We start from the raw sequence: 26,301 nt of genomic DNA, 5'->3' as shown, positions 1-26,301 counted from the left end.
AAGAGAGCCTCCCATGCCCTTGCCCCACCCATAGCACTACTGTTCAACAAATCTATAGAGTGTCACACCTTCCCTGATATCCTCAAAAAAGCAAGAGTAACGCCAGTCCATAAAGGAGGCAATCCGGCGGACATAAACAATTATAGACCAATATCAAATCTACCCATTCTATCAAAAATATTTGAAAAAATTATTTACAAACAGCTCTATTCCTACCTCGTAAAATTCGACATACTCAGCCCCTGCCAGTTTGGCTTACGGTCCCAAAAGAGTACCAATGATGCAATCATTAGTCTCCTTGACATTATCTACTCAGCCCTTGACAAAAATGAGTTTCCGATTGGACTCTTCATTGACCTAAGAAAAGCCTTTGATACTGTTAATCACAACTACCTCTTACTTAAACTCCAGCATTATGGAATCCGAGGCCTTGCCCTTGACTACATCCGATCCTATCTTAGTGACAGACACCAATATGTAACCATCAATGATACAACTTCTTCCACTCTACCAATTACCGTTGGAGTGCCACAGGGCAGCATCTTAGGACCTCTTCTATTTCTTATATATATAAACGATCTGCCTAATGTCTCTAATATTCTCAAACCTATATTGTTTGCTGACGATACTACCCTTATCTACTCAAACCTCAACCCACATACACTAAATAATGTTGTGAATAATGAATTAAAAAAAGTCCACTTATGGATGTCAACGAACAAACTAACATTAAACATCGAAAAGACTTACTACATCTTATTTGGAAGCAAATCATCAAATGCAATTCAGCTACAGATAGACAACATTAACATCAGTAATAAAAATGATGGCAAGTTTCTTGGCCTATTCCTAGACAAGAGACTCAACTTCAGCACCCACATTCAACACATAACTAAGAAAGTCTCTAAGACAGTTGGTATACTCTCCAAAATCAGATATTATGTTCCTAACTCTGCTCTCCTCTCACTATATTATGCACTAATCTACCCCTATCTTAATTATGGTATCTGTGCATGGGGGTCTACCACTGCAAACCACCTTAAGCCCATCATCACACAGCAAAAATCTGCTATCAGAATAATAACTAACTCTGCTTTCAGACAACACTCAGCTCCCTTGTTTAAATCTCTAAACTTGCTAAATATTAACTCCCTCCACACATTCTCTTGTGTCAACTACATTTACAAAACCCTGTTCTTAAATGCAAACCATGCTCTGAAACTCTCCCTGGACAGATGTAATAGGACCCATTATCACCACACCAGAAATAAATATCTCTTTGATATCCCCAGGGTCAAACTTAATCTGTGTAAACACTCTATGCAAATTAAGGGACCTAGTCTATGGAACTCACTCCCTAGTGAATTGAAAAACTGTAAAACTTTTGCCTTATTTAAAAGCAAAACCAAAAAGTACCTAACTTCATCTATTTAGTTTCCTACACTGAGCTTTAAATTTGCTCTGTACCTAGTGGTACCCAATCTCCTAATTTTTATGTAATATCAAACAACCTTATCATTGAGTTCATTGCTGTCTTCTTTTATGTGCTAGCCATATGCTGTATTGTGACTACCAATTTTTGTCAACTACCATTCAAGCTGTCATTGCAATCAATCTTATATTGTTTCTGCTGTATTGTGCCTACCAATTTGTTGTCAACTACCATTTTAAGCTGTCATTGCAATCAATCATAGCTACCTATGTGCTTTAATATACTGTACCTATAATTTTCTCTCAACTTTTTTTTTTTTTTCATTTCATGTAATCTGTTATCATTTTTTGTCTATAAATTTTGCAAGTATTTACCTCCTTAAAATTTTCTTAGATTAAGGACCTGCCCGAAACGCTGCGCGTGCTAGTGGCTTTACAAGACTGTAATTACCATAATTGTATCCTCACATTCCTTATGTACATTCTTGTATATGCATAAATAAATAAATAAATAAATAAATAAATATATAATATATATTATATATAATATATATATAATATTATATATTATATATATTATATATATTTATATATATTATAGTTATATTATGGCATTATAGTTTAGCGTTTTATATATGTATATATGTATGTATATGTATATATGTATATATGTATGTTATAATTAGTTATAATTAATTATAGTTATAATTGGTTTATAATTTTATTATTTACACCATTTATTTACGATTATTCATATAATATAATTTATTACATTGTTAGGCTTTTCCAACGACGTCGTCCCAGCAGGTGTTGTTCCTGCAGAGGATGGGCCAGCTGGTGGCTGGCCGTAGCTGTTGCAGCGGGCGCCCTTACAGACTCAGGTAGTTTCAGCAGACGATGTTACAGCTGCTAACGCCCCAGTTCCATGTTAGGCTTCCCGGCAGCCGATGCTTCAGTCATGAACCTCCAGCTGAAGCGTTCCACCCGACGTTGAGCCCATCAATTTATCACTCTTTTCAGTTTTGTAATTCTCGCTTTCCCAGCTTCATGAATTGTTCCCGTTATTTTCTAGGACAGTTATATTCCAGTCTTTAGCCTAAATTGTCTTGCAGCTGGCCCTCTACTTACCACTAAGGTCTTCCCTGGTGGCCAGTTGCCGCTATTTTCCTCCCTTTATCAGATGTTGATGCTCCAGCTGTCGATGTCCAGCTGCAGGTGCCCAGCTCCGATGTTCCAGCCGCTGATGGCAGGATTTTGCAGTTCAACATTCGGCAACGGTCGTTAAGTTAATCCATTATATTGCACATTTTTTACTATTGGTGTTTGTGTTATACACGCTACGTTAATGTGGGTTTAAGGTCCAGGTACTACCCACGTGCATAATTCTTTAACTTATAAAACCCGTGCTTATTGTATTTGAGTTATTAACTAAGCCAGCTAGGTTGTGCTAGTTGCCGTGTCACAGGCCTCTTGCCTCTTGCTTCAGTTTCCCTGGCTTCGCATTTTCCACTAGCCTACTCACTTTATTCCCGCTCAGGATGCTTTGTCTTGTTGCATGTGTCTTTTACTGTGTTTACAGTGTGACGATAATCTCCTTCAAGAGATTGAGCCTGCTCTTCCCTCCATAATTACGTCGTCGAAATTATATAAAACGACTATGGAAGACATGTCCAACAACGACAACAACACCAGCAAGGCTTGCCAGGGTGAGCAAAACGTATGCAGCCAGCCACCTGTTCGGACTCAAACCACCAAACTACATGTTGATCGCTGCCGGCTCCGCTGATTGGTCGCCGGTCTGGCTGCACCTGCACTCGCCCCCCCATACTACTTGATGTCTGGGGTCGCCCCGACCTCAGACCTCAGAATATTCGGTGCTCTCGTTGTCACCACTCCTCCCGGCTAGACGCTAGCGTGTACTGAGAGAAGTGGTGGCTTAAAGCCAATATCCCGGACAGGCCCCCATATAACTTGTGACGGTAACGCGTTGGTGTTCGGCTGTTTAAGGCTAGGGGTATGGCCTCGTCACATAGTTATAAAAAAAAAAATAGAACAACTGGAACTTCGTCTGTGGTAAGGTAAGGAGAAGACACACAAAACACAAGTAAACTTTAACAATGAAATTTTAATTACGTTAAATAAATCAAAACATGAAAAAATGGACAAACAAATACGTATAATAAAATCAATCAATCACAATAATAAGAATAATTAAATGACACAATGAAAAGTTACGTTAAGGCAAAATAACAAAGTGCAACACAAAAGTAAATGGGAGGTGTTGGAATATTGGGTGCTCTCGTTGTCACCACTCCTCCCGGCTAGACGCTAGCGTGTACTGAGAGAAGTGGTGGCTTAAAGCCAATATTCCAACACCTCCCATTTACTTTTGTGTTGCACTTTTTGTTATTTTGCCTTAACGTAACTTTTCATTGTGTCATTTAATTATTCTTATTATTGTGATTGATTGATTTTATTATACGTATTTGTTTGTCCATTTTTTCATGTTTTGATTTATTTAACGTAATTAAAATTTCATTGTTAAAGTTTACTTGTGTTTTGTGTGTCTTCTCCTTACCTTACCACAGACAAAGTTCCAGTTTTTCTATTTTTTTTTTATAACTGTGACGAGGCCATACCCCTAGCCTTAAACAGCCGAACACCAACGCGTTACCGTCACAAGTTATATGGGGGCCTGTCCTAGGAGCTTCACTCAGGTACTGGTGCCAAGTGGTAATTTATGGTAAGCGTATTTAACTTTGTTAACGTAGCCTTACTATTTTTCATTCAATTTCATTTTTTATAAGGTGCGGTGTATTGTGCATTACGAGAGTAACATATAGTGAAGGTGAGACAACTTTGGATTACGTGGTGACTGTAGGCCGCAGTCATACTCTTAATTGGTCATCTCTCCCTCCGTGTTATTACTCGTGTTTACCATCTATGTCCCTTGAATATTTCTCATTCTGACAGATCATCATATTGGTACCCTGGTACTGTGGTCTGCCCCGGGTCAAGAGTACCCAATCTTCTGCAATCTGACTGTAGGAGGACAAAGAGGGCCATAGTTCCTCTAGCTCGAACTTTAGTTGCTGAATTGGGACCTCAGCAGCAGTTCTCGTCACCAGTTGACACCTCGCACCCCTACACGTCAGTCAGAGATGATGATACATACAACGGTAGGGAATTAGCTTATTTTTTCAGAGCACAAAAGTTCGCTAATTCTGTAAGTATCATATTAAATTCAGTGGGAAAAACTTGCTTTATGTCCTATAGAGACCTGGCAAGGTATGCCTACATCCTTGGACTACCAATTTTACTTTTGAAGCATTTAACTGTTTCATTTGTTTTCGAAACTTTGTTTCATTTGTTAGTAGGATTTTCTTGCCCTTATTCTCTTACATGAGTACCGGGTACAAGATTTCCTGCGCCCTTGATTTAATTTAATCATTTAACATCTTTTACTTAACTTTAATTGTTAAAGATCACACAGGATAGGTACCAGTTGCCACGTTGTCCTGTTTCTGACATTTCACTATTGAATATTCGTGTACCTTTATTTGCTAATTTCACCATGTTTCGTCTCCAAACTTTCCGTGCAAATCCAGCAGGTGAAATAGGGACTTTAAGTCGTGCCAAGAGGACTGAACTACAAACTCTTGCACATGAGTATCAACTAGAAGTTCCCTACCAAGCCAACAAAAATGACCTACACAACCTGTTGCTGGATTACTATTTAGAGCAAGGTAAGATAGACTCTGAAACTCATGAAACTTACTATATTGCAGAGAAAACTGACTTGGCAACGATGAAACTTAAACTAGAGCTGGCCAAGATTGAGCGTGAGCAGCAAAGGGAAGCAGCTGCCATAAGAAGGGAAGAACAAGAACGCGAAGCTGCCTTGAGGAGAGAAGAACAAGAACGAGAAATCACCCTCAGAGAACGCGAGGCCGCCTTGAGGAGAGAAGAACACGAACGTGGACTCGCCCTCCACGAACGTGAGGTCGCCTTGCTCCATGAACGTGAGAGAGTACAGCTTGAAACCAAACAACGCGAGTTGGAAATACAACGCGAACATGACAAGCAACAAGCAACTCTGGCTCTAGAGTGTCGTCAACGTGAAATCGCCTTGGAAACTTCCCACTTCACTCAACGCCAACAAGCTACTGCCAATCTTCCCGTCAGTTTTAATTTATCACATGCAAGTAAGTTAATGCCATCCTTTGTAGAAGCAGAAGTTGATGTGTTCTTTACCACCTTTGAAACCCTTGCTAATCAACTCAGTTGGCCTGTCGACCAATGGGCCACACTTCTCAGAGTCCATCTTACAGGTAGAGCTGCAGTCACACTCAGTACTTTGGCGTCTGAGAATGACTACTACACTCTGAAACAAGCAGTGTTGGACGCCTACCTACTTTCCACAGAAAGTTATAGAAGGAAATTCCGTGACCACCTGAAGGCAAGTACCACTACCTTCCTTGAGTTTGCTAACACGAAACGGAGGTATTTCATGAAATGGCTGGAAGCAGCACATGTCTCTACTTTTACAGAACTCGTCAACCTGATGCTTGTTGAAGAATTCTTGAGACGTGTGCCACCTCCTGTCCGCCTCTACTTAGCAGATAAAGAAGAAACCGACTACCTGAAGTGTGCTAAGTCGGCTGACACTTACAGCCTCATCCACCGGCTGACACCCGAACCATCCTCCAGTAAGAAGTCGTGGTACAGTTACGAGAAGGTGAGCCCCGATCAAGCTGGTTCACAACTGTACTGCAAGTATTGTAGACTCTATGGACATACCATAGACAAGTGTGGTAAGTCTCAATACAAGGGAACCACTGACCAACAAAGACCCAAACCAACTCCTCCTAAGTCCGGTAAGCCTGTGATGAATGTTGGTGTTGATGTTAATGATCTTTCTCTTTTCAGTAACCACCTGTATATTGGAACTGTCTCTGCCAACGGTTCAAATCCGGAGGGACGTTTCAAATTGAAGATCTTGAGGGACACAGCGGCTCTACAATCGATCATCTTGAAGTCGGCTGTGCCCAACATAGTCTACACCGGGGAAACAGTCTTCATCACTGACCTCACTGCTACCACTCCATACCCTCTCGCCAGAGTCCACCTGGATTGTCCCTACGTGAACGGGGAAGTCCAAGTCGCCGTCAGGGAAAAGCCTTTTCCCATGCCTGGAGTGCAACTTCTCCTAGGCAACGACTTGGCAGAAGACCTGCAACCGACCAACCTGATCGTCATGGACAAACCCCAGGTGTGTAACTCTGTGCCAATAAACCCTATTCTTGAGTATGTTCCAGCAGAGGTTCAAGAGAGTGATGAAGTTTCTCCTCCGGTTCTCGTGACCACCCGTGCACAAGCCGCACGTCCACAGCCAGCTGACTCTACTGCTACCGCTGTCCCTCAAGACCCTCAGAAACTACCCCCGCATCTGACCAAGTTGGAGTTCCGTAAGTTGCAGAGGGAAGATCTTACTTTAACACCATTGTTTTTCCAGGCTGAGACTCAACCCGACAGTATTCCTGGGTTCTTCCTAGAGAACGACTTGCTCTACCGCAGATATAGACCCAGTAAACTGAAGGAGGAGGACGATTGGGCCAACATCGAACAACTTGTGATTCCCACCAGCCTGCGGCCCACTATTCTACACCTGGCCCACGGAGCATTCTCCCACTACGGCTTCAACAAGACTTACCATGGGATTCGTCAAGACTACTACTGGCCAGGTATGGTAAATAACGTCAAACAGTACGTAAAACAGTGTCATACATGTCAGATGGCAGGCAAACCGAACGTCTCCATTCCCAGAGCACCACTGATTCCCATACAGGTGCCTGCAGAACCTTTCCACAGACTCATAATAGACTGTGTTGGTCCTTTACCTCGGACCAGTTCAGGTAACGCCTACATCCTAACCATCCTGTGTCCTACCACCAGATTTCCCATAGCAGTTCCAGTGAAGAACATCACGGCTGCTACGGTTATCAAACATCTATTGAAGATCTTCACTCAATACGGATTTCCCAGGGAGATTCAAAGTGACTGTGGCACCAACTTCACCAGTGATCTCTTCAAAAGGACACTGGAGGAGTTCAACATCAAACAGGTATTGTCCAGCCCCTATCATCCTGCTTCACAGGGTTCTCTTGAACGTAGTCATCAGACCATCAAAGCACTCTTGAAAAAGTTTTGTAGTGAAACCTCGAAGGATTGGGATAAGCAGATTGACCTTATAATGTGTATTTTCAGAAGTCTCCCCAATGAGTCCCTAGGAGTATCTCCTTATGAGATGCTCTACGGCCGTAAGTGCCGTACTCCCCTTAAGGCTTTCAAAGACTCTCTCCGAGATGCCACCTTCAGTGAGCATCAGAATGTGCCCCAGTTTCTTCAAAACCTTCAACACATTCTCGAGAGAGTCCACCGCTTTGCCCATGATAATCTATTGAAAGCCCAGGTGAGAATGAAGACTCATTACGACCAGACCAGCAAAGTAAGAAAATTCAAGCCGGGAGACTTCGTCCTTGCCTATTTCCCTATCCCAGGTTCACCTTTACAAAACAGGTTTTCAGGACCCTACTGCGTCAAAGAGTGCAGGAATAATAACAATTACGTCATAGAGACTCCAGATAGGCGGCGGAAGATCCAGCTGTGCCACGTCAACCTCCTGAAGCAATATAATGGTACTCCTCCCACTGTCTTGACTAACTATTCTACTTTCACAGAACCCTACATCCACAGTGAGACCTTCCCGGCTTCTCCTCCCGAAAGCACTGACAAGGAGTCAGCACTTTCTAATTCCGAAATCCTTAATGATCTTCCCAAATACTTTCAGGATAATCATAGTGCACCTCTCGTCAAGATCTTCAGAGAACATCAAGAGTTGTTCAGAGATGATCCCCAAGAGTGTAATGTTACCCAGCACGACATCCAACTGCTCCCCGACACCCGGCCGATTCGTCAACCCTTCTACCGAATCAGCCCGAGCAAGAAGGAAGTCATGCGTGCTGAGGTGCAATACCTCTTGGATCATGGACTGGCTACACCTTGTGAGTCCCCCTGGGCCTCACCCTGTATCTTGGTGCCCAAACCCCAAGGTAAGGTGCGGTTGTGCACTGACTATCGTAAACTGAACTCTGTCACTGTCAAGGATGCTTACCCCTTGCCAAGGATAGATGACATCCTTGATGCCATTGGTAGTGCCCAGTACTTGTCCCAAGTGGACTTGCTGAAGGGGTACTATCAAGTGTGTCTAACGGAGCGCGCTAAAGAGATATCTGCCTTCATCACTCCTTTTGGACTTTTCAGATATGAACGCCTTCCTTTCGGACTATGTAATGCCCCGGCCACCTTTCAAAGAGCTGTCAACCGTGTCATCCAGGGCTTGGATAACACATACGCCTACCTGGACGATATCGTCGTAGCCTCCAACTCCTGGAGTGAACATCTGCTCCAGCTACGACGTCTGTTCTCCAAGCTCCTGACAGCCGGCCTCACCATCAACCTGGGCAAGTCCACTTTCGCGAAAGGTAAAGTGCGTTATCTGGGTCATGTTATTGGGAGTGGCAGCATAGCTCCGTTAGACTCACACACTCAAGCCATCCAACAGTATCCACAGCCTACCACCAGGAAGCAGCTCCTGCGCTTCCTTGGTCTTGCCTCTTACTACCGTAGGTTTGTGAGGAATTTCAGTACAGTCGCCACACCTCTAATTCTATTAACCAGTCCCAAGCAACGGTATAATTGGACCATACAGCAAACCGTTGCTTTCGAACAAATCAAATTCCTCCTCTGTTCTAACCCCATTCTCGCCTCTCCAGATATCACCAAGCCTTTCGTCCTTCATGTCGACGCCAGTGGTACCGGCGTTGGTGGTGTCCTGATGCAACAACGAGGCGAGGAGGTTCTACCTGTCAGCTACTACAGCTACAAACTGAAACCACACCAGAGGAACTACAGCACTATTGAAAAGGAGCTACTATCCATCGTCCTGAACCTCCAACACTTCGCTCCGTACCTACAAGGCGCCAGGTCTACCACCATCTTCTCAGACCACAACCCTCTCCGCTTCCTACATCAAGCCCAATTCACCAACCAGCGTCTTCTACGATGGGCTCTGTATTTACAAGACTTCAACCTGGAGATCCGCTATATCAAGGGTTCTGACAACACCATAGCCGATGCCCTCTCCAGAGTTTATGAAGTAGAAGCGACTCCATCCATTACTCCACCACATAACGACGTACTTCTTCCAGAACCGCAGGCTTCGGAGGAGAGTTGTGACGATAATCTCCTTCAAGAGATTGAGCCTGCTCTTCCCTCCATAATTACGTCGTCGAAATTATATAAAACGACTATGGAAGACATGTCCAACAACGACAACAACACCAGCAAGGCTTGCCAGGGTGAGCAAAACGTATGCAGCCAGCCACCTGTTCGGACTCAAACCACCAAACTACATGTTGATCGCTGCCGGCTCCGCTGATTGGTCGCCGGTCTGGCTGCACCTGCACTCGCCCCCCCATACTACTTGATGTCTGGGGTCGCCCCGACCTCAGACCTCAGAATATTCGGTGCTCTCGTTGTCACCACTCCTCCCGGCTAGACGCTAGCGTGTACTGAGAGAAGTGGTGGCTTAAAGCCAATATCCCGGACAGGCCCCCATATAACTTGTGACGGTAACGCGTTGGTGTTCGGCTGTTTAAGGCTAGGGGTATGGCCTCGTCACATAGTTATAAAAAAAAATAGAAAAACTGGAACTTCGTCTGTGGTAAGGTAAGGAGAAGACACACAAAACACAAGTAAACTTTAACAATGAAATTTTAATTACGTTAAATAAATCAAAACATGAAAAAATGGACAAACAAATACGTATAATAAAATCAATCAATCACAATAATAAGAATAATTAAATGACACAATGAAAAGTTACGTTAAGGCAAAATAACAAAGTGCAACAGAAAAGTAAATGGGAGGTGTTGGAATATTGGGTGCTCTCGTTGTCACCACTCCTCCCGGCTAGATGCTAGCGTGTACTGAGAGAAGTGGTGGCTTAAAGCCAATATTCCAACACCTCCCATTTACTTTTGTGTTGCACTTTTTGTTATTTTGCCTTAACGTAACTTTTCATTGTGTCATTTAATTATTCTTATTATTGTGATTGATTGATTTTATTATACGTATTTGTTTGTCCATTTTTTCATGTTTTGATTTATTTAACGTAATTAAAATTTCATTGTTAAAGTTTACTTGTGTTTTGTGTGTCTTCTCCTTACCTTACCACAGACGAAGTTCCAGTTTTTCTATTTTTTTTTATAACTATGTGACGAGGCCATACCCCTAGCCTTAAACAGCCGAACACCAACGCGTTACCGTCACAACAGTATGTTTGTTTAACTTTTGCTTTGCCTTAAGTTATTAAGTAAAGTCAGTTATGATGTGCTATATAGTCGCGGTGTTACGGGCCCTTGTCTCCTGCTTTAAGTTTCTGGCCCTGCATTTATGTTCAATTTCCTCTGTAAATTATTACTGTTATTACTGGTAGCCTTGCGGCATATTAGTTGTTTCTCCTGGTTACGTTATGTGGTTTATCATTTACGGCCTAAATGTTTACATTTACCCTATCACAGTTTAATTCAATTGATGCCCTCCCAACACCAGCTGCAGGTTTTACTTCCCGGTGGAATTTTATGCTTGTTCGCTCGACTTTGTTTAAGTTGTTAGGTAAGGCCAGTTAGGCTGAGCGAGTGGCTACTCGCCGTCTCAGTTATCTCTACCTTAAGCTTTGACGCCCTGGCGTCGTGCGGTAAGCCGTTTTGGTGATTTATAATTTATATTATTTGTGAACAATTTTAAAATATATCTTATGATTGCTAGACTTTCAGTTATGAGTTGTATTACTTCCGCAATTTATAGCATTGCTTTCGCCGTATGCCTAAAAATTTGTTATTGTTGGACTCGCAATTATGATTCGTATTTAACACGGAAAAATTTTCCCGCAATTTACACTTTGCTTAAGTTTCACGTTCAATTTGTTATATTAAGGGACTTTCAATTATGATTTGCATTAATCTATTGCTTTGCCTCTGCGCCATTAATTTCAGCTAGGGTACGCTAGTTGCAGTGCATTCGGGTTGGGTCCCCCCCCCCATTTTTTCCTCTGGTTATTTCGTCCTATTACACTCGTTTCCCTCATTATATATTCTAAATATTGTGCATTATATTTGACCACCCATTCTTCTTCGTTTCGGCAGTACATTAAGATACATTTGGAATGCTACAGAGAAGTTTAGCATGGCCTCGCGCACGGTGTCAAGCAAAAACTGGCCATTCGGCCTTCCATACGGCAAGCATAAGCCAGTCAGTTAGCATGATGTCGGCCAGCATGTTGTTGCCCATACGGTCGCTAACGTTCTTTGGCCATCCAGCCTTCTGGGCTAATTTACTCTTCTTGTTCCTTCGCCATTGTTGTTTCTTACTACGTAATAGTATTCTATTTAATTTAACCTCATCTATCATTAGGTTAGGGGCCCTTACCTCCAACTGCTATTCCTTCCCCTGTGCTCTGCCCGCTTGGCGCACAACGTCGGCTTCTTATGTTCCCTTTTTCGCAGCCACGACAAGCCGGAACCCCCCACCTTCCTCACCCTACTGCGGCAAGGAAGAGAACGTGAGCCGGATATTCCTCTTATCACCGTTACAACGTACGCAGCGGCGCCTGGATGCAGCCGCCCAGGGCCTACGTTAATACTATTATCTTCCCTTATTTGCTGGGCTGTATGGTAGTATTAATATTATTCCGTATCGTTACTGTCATTCCAGTATTATTTTATTAAGAATATATATTGTTATTATGGTTTGGCGTTGCTTTCTCAATTTCTTCCATTCTGCGGCACTTGCCGTCATCGGTTATTTACGATATTACATTGTATTCTTACATTGTACGATTATTTACGACATAGTATTCTTAATATTATCCTTATTACAGTCACTGGATGCCAGTTCCCTGCCGTCGATTTCACTTTGCTCCTGTTCTAAAAGATGTAGCCGAAGTTCACGCTACATGTAGCGTTCACGGGACGCTAAGCCCCGGAAGCACCTTATAACGGTTCTATTGTTACATAAAGTATGGTGACAAATAAACACAGACACTAAGATACTATATATATTTGGTCGAATATACAGAAGTACACAGGTGATACTTTGGTGTGAGTTGAGCGCACTGAGCGTCGGTACAGTATCTCGCAAGTGTCTGCTCTAGACCACACTTGAAAGTAGACTCTGGTGTAGCGAACTTTACGTAACAATAGAACCGTTACACTGGTTAATGTTTGATTGATGAAGATTAAGCCACCCAAAAGGTGGCACGGGCATAAATAGCCCGTAAGTGGTGGCCATTTTAAGCCATTGCCAGTATCAAGAGCTGATACTGGAGATCTGTGGAGGTGCGAATGCACCCTGCGTGACGGGAGATGTCGCCCTTGTGAATGTGTTAAGATGAAGATGAAGACACCCAAAAGGTGGCACGGGCATGAATAGCTCGTAAGTGGTGGCCCTTTTGAGCCATCACCAGTATCAATAGATGATACTGGAGATCTGTGGAGGTGCGACTGCACCCAGCGTGACGGGAGATGTCTCCCGGACCAAATGGTGACCAGATGGTGGTTAATGTTTGCTATTCTGCTGCTTATATGCTCGGGCAACACCTCACCGTGTTGCCCGGGCAACGCCTCACCTCATTCATCTCCAAAGGTTGACAGAGAGCTCCAAACATCATCTCCAAACAAAGCATTTGGAGCGAGTATATTATTGGGATAATCTACTCACTACAGAACTCCCCCTCCCAGGGGATGAAAGGAAAAATACTTGATCAAGGAACTTAGCTGGTCGGTGAATTGTACGCCCTGCTCGCGTTACATAACCATCAAAGTTAACTTCCTCCTCTTCGCTGATGTCATCTAACTGGGGTCGTAGGGTGGGAGGTCGCACAGGATCGTCCGTCGTCGTAGGATCAGGTTGTGGTGCGGCTGGTAACTGGGGTTGTAGGGTGGGAGGTCGTACAGGATCGTCCGTTGTCGTAGGTGGCGGTGCTGCTGGTAACTGGTCGAAAAGTGAACTGCGTAGTCGGCGGATGTGTCTCTGGGTTTAGCAGTGTCGCAGACGTTTGAGACGAAGCCTGGAGCAGAGCAGAGAGCTGAGTGAGGCCGGAGTCATGGAGCTCTATGTGGGAGAGCGTGGCTGCTCGATTGAGAATTGTGAGTGTCTGAACTCGGGGAGCGAGAGCGTGGCGGCTCGATTTAGAACTGTGAGTGTCTGAACTTGGGGAGCGAGAGCGTGGCGGCTCGATGCGGTCGTAGTCTGCTGTCTGCTCTGTGTCGAAGCTGTAGCGTCTTGGGTTGATTAGGACTGTACACGCCGAGTACTACATTGTTGACTGTGGAAATTGTAGTCTGGTACCAAAAGATGTAGGCAGTGTGTGGACAAGCTCGGTGTAGCAGGAGAGAAGAATGTGCATAATTGTTGCGTCCTTGGGTCGCTGGTGGAGCATTTAGATCCGGGGCGGATGGGCTCGGGCACCAGGACATTAGGAGGTAATGTAGGCACGTAGTTAGGACAACGAGGTAATCACATCTAGAGCTGAATTGTCCTGAAGGCGACGAAGTGTCGGAAACGCAAGCTGTAAGTCCTATACTGCGCAAAGGGCTTGAGTCGGCCGAGTATCAAAAAGCAGTGAACGTGTAGATGAATCTGATGACAGAGCAGCTGTCGTGGGCGTAGGACAAGCAGTGCCCTGGCAGCGACGGAGAGTCGGCAGGACAAGCTGTAGATCCAACATGATGTAATCATTGATGAGGCTGTCAGATGAGTGAGTAACGATGGTGGAGCAGCAAGCCGTAGTAGATGAAAATGCAGAGATGGACGCGATGAAAATCATAGCTGTGGCGAGGGTGTTGGCAGTGTTCCATCACAGCAAACGGTAGCAGTAGAGGTCCAGTGAGAGTCCATGTTGTAGTCCATCGTGGCTGGGTATCGTCGAAACTCTCTGGGGTCACCAATGTAACGATTCTATTGTTACGTAAAGTATGGTGACAAATAAACACAGACACTAAGATACTATATATATATTTGGTCGAATATACAGAAGTACACAGGTGATACTTTGGTGTGAGTTAAGCGCAATGAGCGTCGGTACAGTATCTCGCAAGTGTCTGCTCTAGACCACACTTGAAAGTAGACTAGTTAATGTTTGCTATTCTGCTGCTTATATGCTTGGGCAACACCTCACCGTGTTGCCCGGGCAATGCCTCACCTCATTCATCTCCAAAGGTTGACAGGAATATTAACAATGCATTTGGAGCGAGTATATTATTGGGATAATCTACTCGCTACAGAAGCAATGAAACGCCGCATTCAACAAAGGGACCAACTCCTCACTGACAAAAGATTAGCAGACAAAACACCTGCTCAGCTTCTGCGGCATATTCAGTATGTGATGCATACTGCAACTGGCCCAGCCCCCAGCGAGATTGTGAGATCACTGTGGATACAACTCTGTCCAAAACACATTCAACCGGCCCTATTCAGTATGGCTGACGACACCCCATTAGCCCAGCTGGCTTCACTGGCAGACCGGCTTCATACGACGTCTGATAACGCTACGCTGTCCCATCCCAGTGTAACACAGCAGACTACAGACACCCAACAACTCGACGTCCTCCAGAACCGGCGTTTCTTCCACCTAGGGAGGACGTGCCATGCGAAACCAGTATCAGTCTCTAGGCGACAGCGAGAACATCGGGGAGAGCTTTGTTCTTACCACCAGAAGTTCGGACACCAAGCCCGCAACTGTAGGGCTCCTTGTTCCTGGTCGGGAAACTACTCCGGCGGGGACTGTTAACAGCCAGTAACCCCGCCATTTCAAACACTACACTGCTCTATACATATCTGACATCATAACCAAACGCCGTTTCCTCGTTGACACAGGTGCAGCAGCTAGTGTGTTGCCTCCCCCACTGGTCAAACCAACCCGTACTCCTGGTTTGGACTTACGAGCCGCCAATGGTACGTCCGTCCGTACATATGGGACCCGCGCCCTCGTTCTCGAGTTCGCCTCTCTGGGTCGCTTTACGTGGACTTTCCTCATAGCGGATGTGGAACAACCCATTCTTGGATGGGATTTCCTGCAACACCATCGACTTATTGTGGATCCCGCAGGTGCAGTACTTCGAGCCTCTCCTAGTACCTCTACACAAGTTAACATCGTCACCCCAGTCGCATCTACGGAACTTCAAGCACTCCTGGATGAATTCAAAGATGTGACCCAACCCGCCAGCCCTCGACCAGAGGTGCAACATACGATTACGCATCACATTACTACAACGCGAGCACCTACCTTCGCCAGACCACGCCACCTGGCACCGGAACGACTGGCGGTAGCATGTGCTGAATTCAATAAGCTACAGGAGGCGGGAATAATCCGCCCTTCGAACAGTCCATGGGCTTCACCTCTCCATATGGTCCCGAAAACAGCCCCAGGGGAATGGCGCCCTTGCGGAGACTACAGGGCTCTCAACGTTCGTACTCTGCCGGATCGCTACCCAATACCACACATCCAGGATTTCTCACAGGGATTGAGCAACGCAACCGTTTTTTCGAAAATTGACCTTGTGCGGGCATTTCACCAGATCCCTGTGGAATCGGCAGACATTCCGAAAACAGCGATCACAACACCTTTTGGACTGTTTGAATTCGTCTGGATGCCTTTTGGTCTACGGAATGCAGCCCAGACATTCCAACGCTTCATCGACCAAGTAGTTAAGGACCTTCCTTTTTGCTACGCCTACATTGACGATCTGCTGGTGGCCAGTACATCACCAACCAACCTGTCCTCTTAAAAAGAACGTCAACATTTGCCGTTTGACTCTACGGCTGTTTTTGGACGTTATTTTGTGTAAAACTACGTCTATTTTCGCTTCCATGGACTATCTCTTGTTATACAATGAAATACCACACTCTTATTATTCTATAACTCACTGACTATGCTCTGATATTTGTTCTTCAAGTAAAAATATATATATTTTTGCCTTAATTAGGCCATAATCCAGAAAATTCCAGCCTATCGATCTTTATATTTAGGAAAACATCTAATAAATTTGGAAATGAATTTTTCGTTCGCCGACAGTTGCCTGTTACTATTTAACCCTCCATGCTTTAATGTCGCTGGTCATTGTGACTTTCCCAGGATTTATATATGTTTTGTAGTAGCATTTAGTCAGACTACAGTAATTTAACTAATGGGAAACCTCTATAGTTGTCGTAAATTAATAATAATCATTTATCAAATAATAAATTAGCAAACATATGCAACATTTTATGTTACGACTTTTTGGGTAGGCCGTTCTGTTTGTTTACAACCCAAATGGTTCAAAATACACAATACTTTTAATATATAATTGACTAAGTATGCTCTAATATATGGTCCCCAATGAAAATTATCGTTTTTTTTTTTTGTTAATTTGTCCATAATGAATAAGATTCCTTACTGTTGATCTTTATATTAAGAAAAACATCTAAACAATTTGGTATTGTGTTTTCGTTCAGATAAAGTTTCCAGATACTATTTCCTAGTTATCAATTAATGTAGGTGGTTATTTTAATTCGCGGCTACCAGGGGCTTTCTCCCATTATACAATATAAATGTACTCACTAACTATTCTCTGGTATCTGTTCTTCAAGTAAAATTACCTATTTTGTTGTTTAATTAGTCCATAATTCATAAAATTCCTTCAGGTCGATCTTTATATATAGAAAAACATCTAATCAATTTGGAATTTAATTTTTCGTTCACCTACAGTTACCTGCTATTATTTCATTGTTATATTTTATGTCGCTGGTCATTATAATTTTCCAAGAATTTAAACAGCTAAACAGCAAGTAGCATCTTGTTAGAGTACAGGAATTTACCTATGGAGAACCTCGATAGCTGCCGAATATTATTAATGATTATATATGTAATTTAAAATAATGAATTATATACCATTTCTTATGTTACGTCTTTGGCGGGTAGGCGGTTCTGCGGGTTTACAACCGAATTGTTTAAAAATCACACTATTTTAAATGTATGAGTCACTAGTATGCTCTGATATATGTTCTGCAATGAAAATAAAGATTGTTTTGTTGTTAATTACTCCATAAATGTGTAATGTGTTAATTCAGTCTAAAATCTTTTTGCAACGTTTATATGCGATATACGTAGCTGGAAACTACCTAATATTTAAAAATAATAGTTACAACATTCTATTAATATATAATGTTAAATAAATATCACACAAAGTCTGTATATCTGTTTTTAGATGTCTTATAAATCTTCTTTTAAAATAGTATTAATGATTTTTATGAATCTTGAGTAAAAATTATGTTAATTATTATTAATCTAATTGTTATTATTTTAAGTAAAAGAATTGCAAGTATTCGCATAACCACGGGATCTCTGTTTGTGTATGAATGCACGGATTTGTTTTTGTTATGAGAGGGACGCCTTAGAAAGCATGGTGTAGGCCACCTGTGGCTCGCATCCGATCCCACGATCGTCGTCGCCCCTAAATCAACACAACAGGTATTTAGTATTTACAATTATAATAAGTAATATTTCTTTTATAATAATATTGCAGCAGGTTAGGGGCTTGGCATTTACACTCTTAGGTCAGCAAACTAGCTAGAAGGTTAGACCATTAGACTCCACTGGTCAATCGGGGCCCTGCATGACTCAGCTTATCCTAACCTAGCCCAGCTTAAACCATCTTAGCATAGTTCATTCTAGCTGTGCATAGTGCTTGCACAGCCTTGCTTATCCTAGTTTACCTCTTCCTAGCCTACCGTAGCCAAGCCTATCCCAGTATACCCTTACCTAGTCTTGCCTAGCCTAACCCTGCCTTGCTTTTAAACATGACCAGTCCTTCCTACCCTAGCCAAGCCCTGACCAGCTTAGCCAAGCCAATCCCTGCCTAGATTTAGCATAGCCTTGCCTTTTTATTAATATATAGAGGGTACCACCTCTGGTTGAGTTTGTAGGAACCCTCCGCTTATAGGGCTGAGGGTTCCATATATATATGTCGTACCTAGTAGCCAGAACGCACTTCTCAGCCAACTATGCAAGGCCCTATTTGCGTAATAAGCCAAGTTTCCATGAATTAATTGTTTTTCGACTACCTAACCTACCTAACCTAACCTAACCTAACTTTTTCGGCTACCTAACCTAACCTAACCTATAAAGATAGGTTAGGGTAGGTTAGGTGGGGTTGGATAGGTTCGGTCATATATCTACGTTAATTTTAACTCTAATAAAAAAAAATTGACCTCATACATAATGAAATGGGGTACCTTTATCATTTCGTAAGAAAAAAATTTGAGAAAATATATTAATTCATGAAAACTTGGCTTATTAGGCAAATCGGGCCTTGCACCTCATTATGTATGAGGTCAATTTTTTTTTATTAGAGTTAAAATTAACGTAGATATATGACCGAACCTATCCAACCCCACCTAACCTACCCTAACCTATCTTTATAGGTTAGGTTAGGTTAGGTAGCCAAAAAAGTTAGGTTAGGTTAGGTTAGGTAGGTTAGGTAGTCGAAAAACAATTAATTCATGGAAACTTGGCTTATTACGCAAATAGGGCCTTGCATAGTTGGCTGAGAAGTGCGTTCTGGCTATTAGGTACGACATATATATATTAATATAAATAATGTGTGTGTAAACATGCCACGTGTGTGTAAATCACAAAAATTAACACTTGATGAAAAATGTGACAGTGTCAGACCACGGAGGAAGAATAGAAACAGGAATTTCCTTAAGTACTTTCATATATTAAAACATCTTCAGAAGGAATAATTTTTTATATAAATTAAATTAAAAAAAAAAATCATTCCTCCATCGTCTGACACTCATATATATATATATATATAATATATATATATATATATATAATATATATATATATATATATAATATATATATATATATATATATATATATATATATATATATATATAATGTGTGTGTGTGTGTGTACTCACCTAGTTGTGCTTGCGGTGGTTGAGCTCTGGCTCTTTGTCCCGTATGTATGTATTCATATATATATATATATATATATATATATATATATATATATATATATATATATATATATATATATATATATATATATATATATATAGTACATATAGGTACGACATATGTCGTACCTAGTAGCCAGAACGCACTTCTCAGCCTACTATGCAAGGCCCGATTTGCCTAATAAGCCAAGTTCTTCTGAATTAATATATTTTCTGTAATTTTTTTCTTATGAAATGATAAAGCTACCCATTTCATTATGTATGAGGTCAATTTTTTTTATTGGAGTTAAAATTAACGTAGATATATGACCAAATTTAACCAACCCTACCTAACCTAACCTAATCTATCTTTATAGGCTAGGTTAGGTTAGGTAGCCGAAAAAGTTATGTTAGGTTAGGTTAGGTAGGTTAGGTAGTCGAAAAACAATTAATTCATGAAAACTTGCCTTATTAGGCAAATCGGGCCTTGCATAGTAGGCTGAAAAGTGCGTTCTGGCTACTAGGTATATATATATATATATATATATATATATATATATATATATATATATATATATATGCGAACAAGCCTGAATGGTCCCCAGGACAATATGCAACTGAAAACTAACACCCCAGAAGTGACTCGAACCCATACTGCCAGGAGCAACGCAACTGGTATGTACAGGGACGCCTTAATCCGCTTGACCATCACGACCAGACATAAGGAAGTGATAGCCGAGGCTATTTGACCCACTTCCCCGCTGGCACTCGGATGGTAATCTTGGGCATAGCATTTTATCAAATCACCTCATTTTTGGGGCAACACGTGAGGAACACAAATGCGAACAAGCCTGAATGGTCCCCAGGACAATATGCAACTGAAAACTCACACTCCAGAAGTGACTCGAACCCAATACTGCCAGGAGCAACGCAACTGGTATGTACAGGGACGCCTTAATCCGCTTGACCATCACGACCAGACATAAGGAAGTGATAGCCGAGGCTATTTGACCCACTTCCCCGCTGGCACTCGGATGGTAATCTTGGGCATAGCATATGGGTTCGAGTCACTTCTGGGGTGTGAGTTTTCAGTTTATATATATATATATATATATATATATATATATATATATATATATATATATATATATATATATATAGATATAATATTAATATTATATATCCTGCCTGAAATGCTGCGTGTACTAGTGGCTTTGCAAGATTTTGTGGTTATTCTCTATATCTGGTTCACCTAACAGTAAATAAGTACCTGGGAGTTAGACAGCTGCTATGGGCTGCTTCCTAGGGATGTGTGTGTGTGTGTTTGTATTCATGTTGAATTTTACAAAGTAGGAAGAGATGTTTGTAAAAAAAAAAATCAAATATTTTTGAAAGTATAAGTAGATTTGATATTTTTCTCTAATTGTTTATTTCTGCTGTCTCGCCTCCTTTATAAAATGGCATCATTCTTGCTTTTTTAAGGATATCAGGAAAAGTAAGGCACTCCAGAGATTTGTTGACTCCTTCCAAGTGTTGCCTAGCCCAGCCCAGCCCAGCCTAGACAAGGCAGGCTGGGCATCCTAGCCTCACGCAGCTTAGCCCCCACCTACATGTAGCATCCCAGTCCATCCTAAGTGATCATTACCTTACTGGCTGTGTTTTCTCTTCAGCCCTGAATGTAATGTGGTGGAACATAAGCAGATACATATCAGGACTTAGAGAACCTGTACTTCATACATTTCTTAATAATGTCTCACAAATATTTAAATAATTAAAAAAAAATTGTATAATAACTTCATATTATTCTTGCAATTTATTTTTGCATTTTTTTTATACAAAATTTACATTTTAAAAGATTACCTCTATTTTTAGATTGATGACTTGAAGACTACAGTGCCATCCACAGTAAATCATGGTCTTAAAATATCTTCTAGCAATGACGAGACCAATTTTCACAGAGATCAAATTTTTGCTAAGCAGTAGTCACAGGTAAATATATATTATATATATAATATTATATATATAAAATTAACTACTTCATTGCTCAAAGCACCTTTAGACATTCTGAGAGTTGTGCTATTTTATTAATTAATTAATTAGGCTATATTTTAATGTTTTGTAATGTTTTCATTACTTTTTTTGTTTTGAAATATAAATTGTTGAGTTTTGAAACATTTTGACATTAACTATACCTGAATATTTATAAACAAAAAAATACCAGAACTATGTCCTTGACAATTGCACTAAGAAGTCTTTGCCAAAATCAGGTGCTCAGTGCAGTAGTTAAAAACTTAAAAGTTGTACCACCTCTGGTGCAAGATTAGGGACCCATAGCCTCAGAGAAGAAAATAGAGAGTACTCAGAGAAGGCCTTGAATAATAGGCAGGCTGTTTGTGTGTGTTTCGACGGTAAGCTTGCTGACACCAAATGTAGTTACCTAAGTGTAGTTACAGGATTAGAGCTACGCTCGTGGTGTCCCGTCTACCCAGCACTCTTTGTCACATAATGCTTTGAAACTACTGACGGTCTTGGCCGCCACCACCTTCTCACTTAACTTGTTCCAACCGTGTACCACTCTGTATGCGAAAGGAAATTTTTTTATATTTCTTTGGCATCTTTGTTTAGTTAGTTTAAATCTATGACCTTTTGTTCTTGAAGTTCCAGGTCTCGGGAAATCTTCCCTATCGATTTTATCAATTCCTGTTACTATTTTGTACATAGTGATTTTATCGCCTCTTTTTGTTGTCTTCTAGTTTTGGCATATTTAATGCCTCTGACCTCTCCACATAGCTCTTGCCCTTTAGTTCTGGGAGCCACTTAGTAGCATGTCTTTGCACCTTTTCCAGTTTGTTGATGTGCTTCTTAAGATATGGGCACCACACAACCGCTGCATATTCTAGCCTTGGCCGAACAAAACTCGTGAACAATTTCTTTAGTATTTCGCCATCCATGTATTTAAACAAAATTCTGAAGTTAGAAAGCGTGGCATAGGCTCCTCACACAACGTTCTTTATGTGGGCCTCAAGTGATAGTTTTCTATCTAGAATCAACCCTAGACCTCTTTCTTTTATCAGAATTATATAAAGATTTCTCACATAATTTGTAGGTTGTGTGGGATCTATGTTCTATTCCACATTCCATAACATGGCATTTATTCACATTAAATTTCATTTGCCAAGTGGTGCTCCATATACTTATTTTGTCCAGGTTTTCTTGAAGGGCATGACAATCATCTAAATTTCTTATCCATCCCATTATCTTAGCATCATCAGCAAACATGTTTATATAATTCTGTATTCCAACTGGTAGATCATTTATGTAGACAATGAACATTTCTGGTGCATGTACTGTGGTACTCCACTTGTGACACTTCTCCAGTCCGATTGCCTCTGATTACTGCCCTCATTTTTCTATCAGTCAGAAAATTTTTCATCCATGTTAGAAGCTTACCTGTCACCCATCCAAAATTTTCTAGTTTCCAGAACAACCTCTTATGTGGAACTCTGTCGAAAGCCTTTTTTATGTCTAGATAGATGCAGTCAACCCAACTACCTTTTTCCTTTAAAATCTCTGTGGCTCAATCATAGAAACTGAGTAAATTCGATACACAGGATCTTCCAGATCGAAAACAATACTGTCTGTGTGATATTATATAATTTCTCTCCAGGTGTTCTACCCATTTAGTTTTTATTATTTTTTTTTTTTTTCAATCCTTTCACTGTTACACTTGTCAATGATTCAGGTCTATAACTGAGAGAGGTGGGGTCTTCCCTGTTGCCACTTTTGTAGATTGGAACTATGTTAGCCTTTTTCCACATGTTTGCTATGACTCCTATACACAGGGATGCTTGAAAGATCAGGTGAAGTGGAAGGCTGAGCTCAGATGCACATTCTCTCAGAACCCATGGTGATACTCCATCTGGACCAACTGCTTTGTTCTTACTTAGCTACTTTAGCATATTTTCCACTTCATCTCTAGACACCTCTATACGCTCTATGATGTTCTCAGAAATTCTTATTGTGTCTGGTTCTCTTAAGATTTCATTTTGTATAAACACACTTTGGAACTTTTGGTTTAATGTTTCACACATTGCTTCTGTGAATCTGTTTCCTATTTTCAACCTCTGGATATTATCCTTTACCTGCAATTTGTTGTTTATGAATTTGTAGAATAGGCCCAGTTCTGTTTTACATTTATCCATTATCCCTTTTTAAAAATTTCTTTCTGCCTCTTCCCTTACTGCTGTATAGTTGTTTCTCGCATCTTTGTATCGCTGGTATGATTGGGGGTTTGGCTTCTTTCTATTTTGATACCTGCTTGATGGGGTTCTGCTCTTCTACTCCCCAAGCCCGGCCCGAGGCCAGGCTCGACTTGTGAGAGTTTGGTCCACCAGGCTGTTGCTTGGAGCGGCCCGCAGGGCCACATACCCACAACATCCCGGCTGATCCGGAACTTCTCTTAGAAAACAGTCCAGTTTTCTCCTGAAGATGTCCACGGTTGTTCCGGCAGGAACAACCGTGCAACCGTGCTCTGAAGGGGAAAGTGAATACTGAGCAGTACTCGAGACGGGACAACATAAGTGACTTGAAGAGTACAACCATTGTGATGGGATCCCTGGATTTGAAAGTTCTCGTAATCCATCCGATCATTTTTCTGGCTGACGCAATATTTGCTTGGTTATGCTCCCTAAACATTAGATCGTCGGACATCATTATTCCCAAATCCTTGACATGCTGTTTTTCTACTATGGGAAGATTTGATTGTGTTTTGTACCCTGTATTATGTTTCAGATCCTCATTTTTGCCATACCTGAAATTTATCACTGTTAAACATGTTATTTTCTGCTGCCCAATCGAAAACTTTGTTGACATCTGCTTGTAGTTTTTCAGTGTCTTTCATTCCATTTTTGTGTCTTTTGGTCTGTGGCCCTCTCTCAATTTCTGTTGAACCAATCCTGTTTTCTGGCCCTGCATCTCTGTTTTGGTATGAATGTTTGTGTGCCTTCATTGTATATTTTGCAAAATTTGGCATACATTTAATTTACTTCCCTGTCTAGCAACAAGTCTGCCTAATTACTTATTAAAAAAAATTTGAAGTTCCCCATAGTGACCTCTCTCTCTTGAAATCAAGTTTATCAACTGTTTCAATGTCCCCATTTTCTGTGTGTGTGTGTTTGGAGGCTAAGCTTGCTTATACCATGTGTGTGTGTGTTTGGAAGCTAAGCTTGCTGATACCATGTGTGTGTGTGTGTGTGTTTGGAGGCTAAGCTTACTGATACCATGTGTGTGTGTGTGTTTGGAGGCTAAGTTTGCTGATACCATGTGTGTGTGTGTGTGTTTGGAGGCTAAGCTTGCTGATACCATGTGTGTGTGTGTGTTTGGAGGCTAAGCTTGCTGATACCATTTGTGTGTGTGTGTGTTTGGAGGCTAAGCTTGCTGATACCATGTGTGTGTGTGTGTGTGTGTGTGTTTGGAGGCTAAGCTTGCTGATACCATGTGTGTGTGTGTGTTTGGAGGCTAAGCTTGCTGATACCATGTGTGTGTGTGTGTTTGGAGGCTAAGCTTGCTGATACCATGTGTGTGTGTGTGTTTGGAGGCTAAACTTGCTGATACCGTTTGTGTGTGTGTGTGTGTGTTTAGAGGCTAAGCTTGCTGATACCATGTGTGTATTTGGAGGCTAAGCTTGCTGATACCATGTGTGTGTGTGTTTGGAGGCTAAGCTTGCTGATACCATGTGTGTGTGTGTGTTTGGAGGCTAAGTTTGCTGATGCCATGTGTGTGTGTGTGTGTTTGGAGGCTAAGTTTGCTAACACCGTGTGTGTACTCACCTGTTTAAATAATAATAGGGGTGTGTACCACCTCTGGTGCAATTGTAGGGACCCACAGCCTTGAAGAAAATAGAGTATTCAGAGAAGACCTTGTGGATTCTCACTAAACACTAATCTTTTCTTCTCCTATCACCCCTCTTATTTTGTTTTATGCTGTATTCTATTATATATCATATAAATACATAGCCAAATGGCAATATTTATTATGTCTATACAAAAAGAAGACATCCACTTTATTTTTTTTCTCTCCTTTGTTTCTATGTGGATTTTGTTGTGACTAATGATTCTCCTCCTTCCCATCAACAGGTCTTCCTCACTGGGCTTGCTCGGCTTTTGTGTTACTGTGAGGGTGCCATCATCGTTTACCCTTCAAGACTGACTCATGCTGGCATTGCATTTGTGGACTTCCCTTCACAGTAAACAGTCCTTCTCCATATGGTGATTGTCCAGGGCAAGCAGGGTGTGACTGCCATCTTGGAGAAGCAGGGTCTTTTAATATGAAGAATCTTCCGTCTTCTCTACTTACGCCAGCTTGTGCCGGCCTTGCATTCTTGTTACTTCATGGCCCTTGGGCCTTTTTTATTTATTTTACATAATAAATTTTTTGATTAATACCCGTGTTTCACAAGAGATCCTTAACATTTTAAGCACCAATTGTATTGACTAATGTACGTCTTGTAACCTTTAAGACATAAATAAACAAGGCATAGATAAATGAGTGAATAATACTGAGTGACTAGGTTAGGGCGAGGAACATAGTACAGTGTCTGGCTTTGGAAGAATGCCTACTGTTTTAGAAACCTTATTGCCATGATCATAATCGTATGGGTTAAAAAGCATTTGTTGTCACTCCTACACTGTGGCTTGTTGAGCTTGAAACCTTTGCTCCTTGTTCGTGTTACATCTGACCTTTTGAAGAAATTGTATGAATCAAT

At 41.5% G+C, this 26,301-nt stretch overlaps 1 long non-coding RNA gene across 1 annotated transcript; it reads left to right on the top strand.

The window, feature by feature from the left end:
* Positions 1–17,927: 17,927 nt before the first annotated feature.
* On the top strand, positions 17,928–25,980 carry LOC138352291 (uncharacterized). The gene is made up of 3 exons (XR_011222750.1): positions 17,928–18,061; positions 21,411–21,527; positions 25,673–25,980. It is a non-coding gene; the product is annotated as an uncharacterized lncRNA (long non-coding RNA).
* The last annotated feature ends 321 nt before the right edge of the window (positions 25,981–26,301 follow it).

The sequence above is a fragment of the Procambarus clarkii genome, chromosome 53 (assembly GCF_040958095.1).
Source record: "Procambarus clarkii isolate CNS0578487 chromosome 53, FALCON_Pclarkii_2.0, whole genome shotgun sequence".
In the NCBI taxonomy this organism is placed as follows: Eukaryota; Metazoa; Arthropoda; class Malacostraca; order Decapoda; family Cambaridae; genus Procambarus; species Procambarus clarkii.
This window is presented reverse-complemented; position numbering and strand designations above follow the sequence as displayed.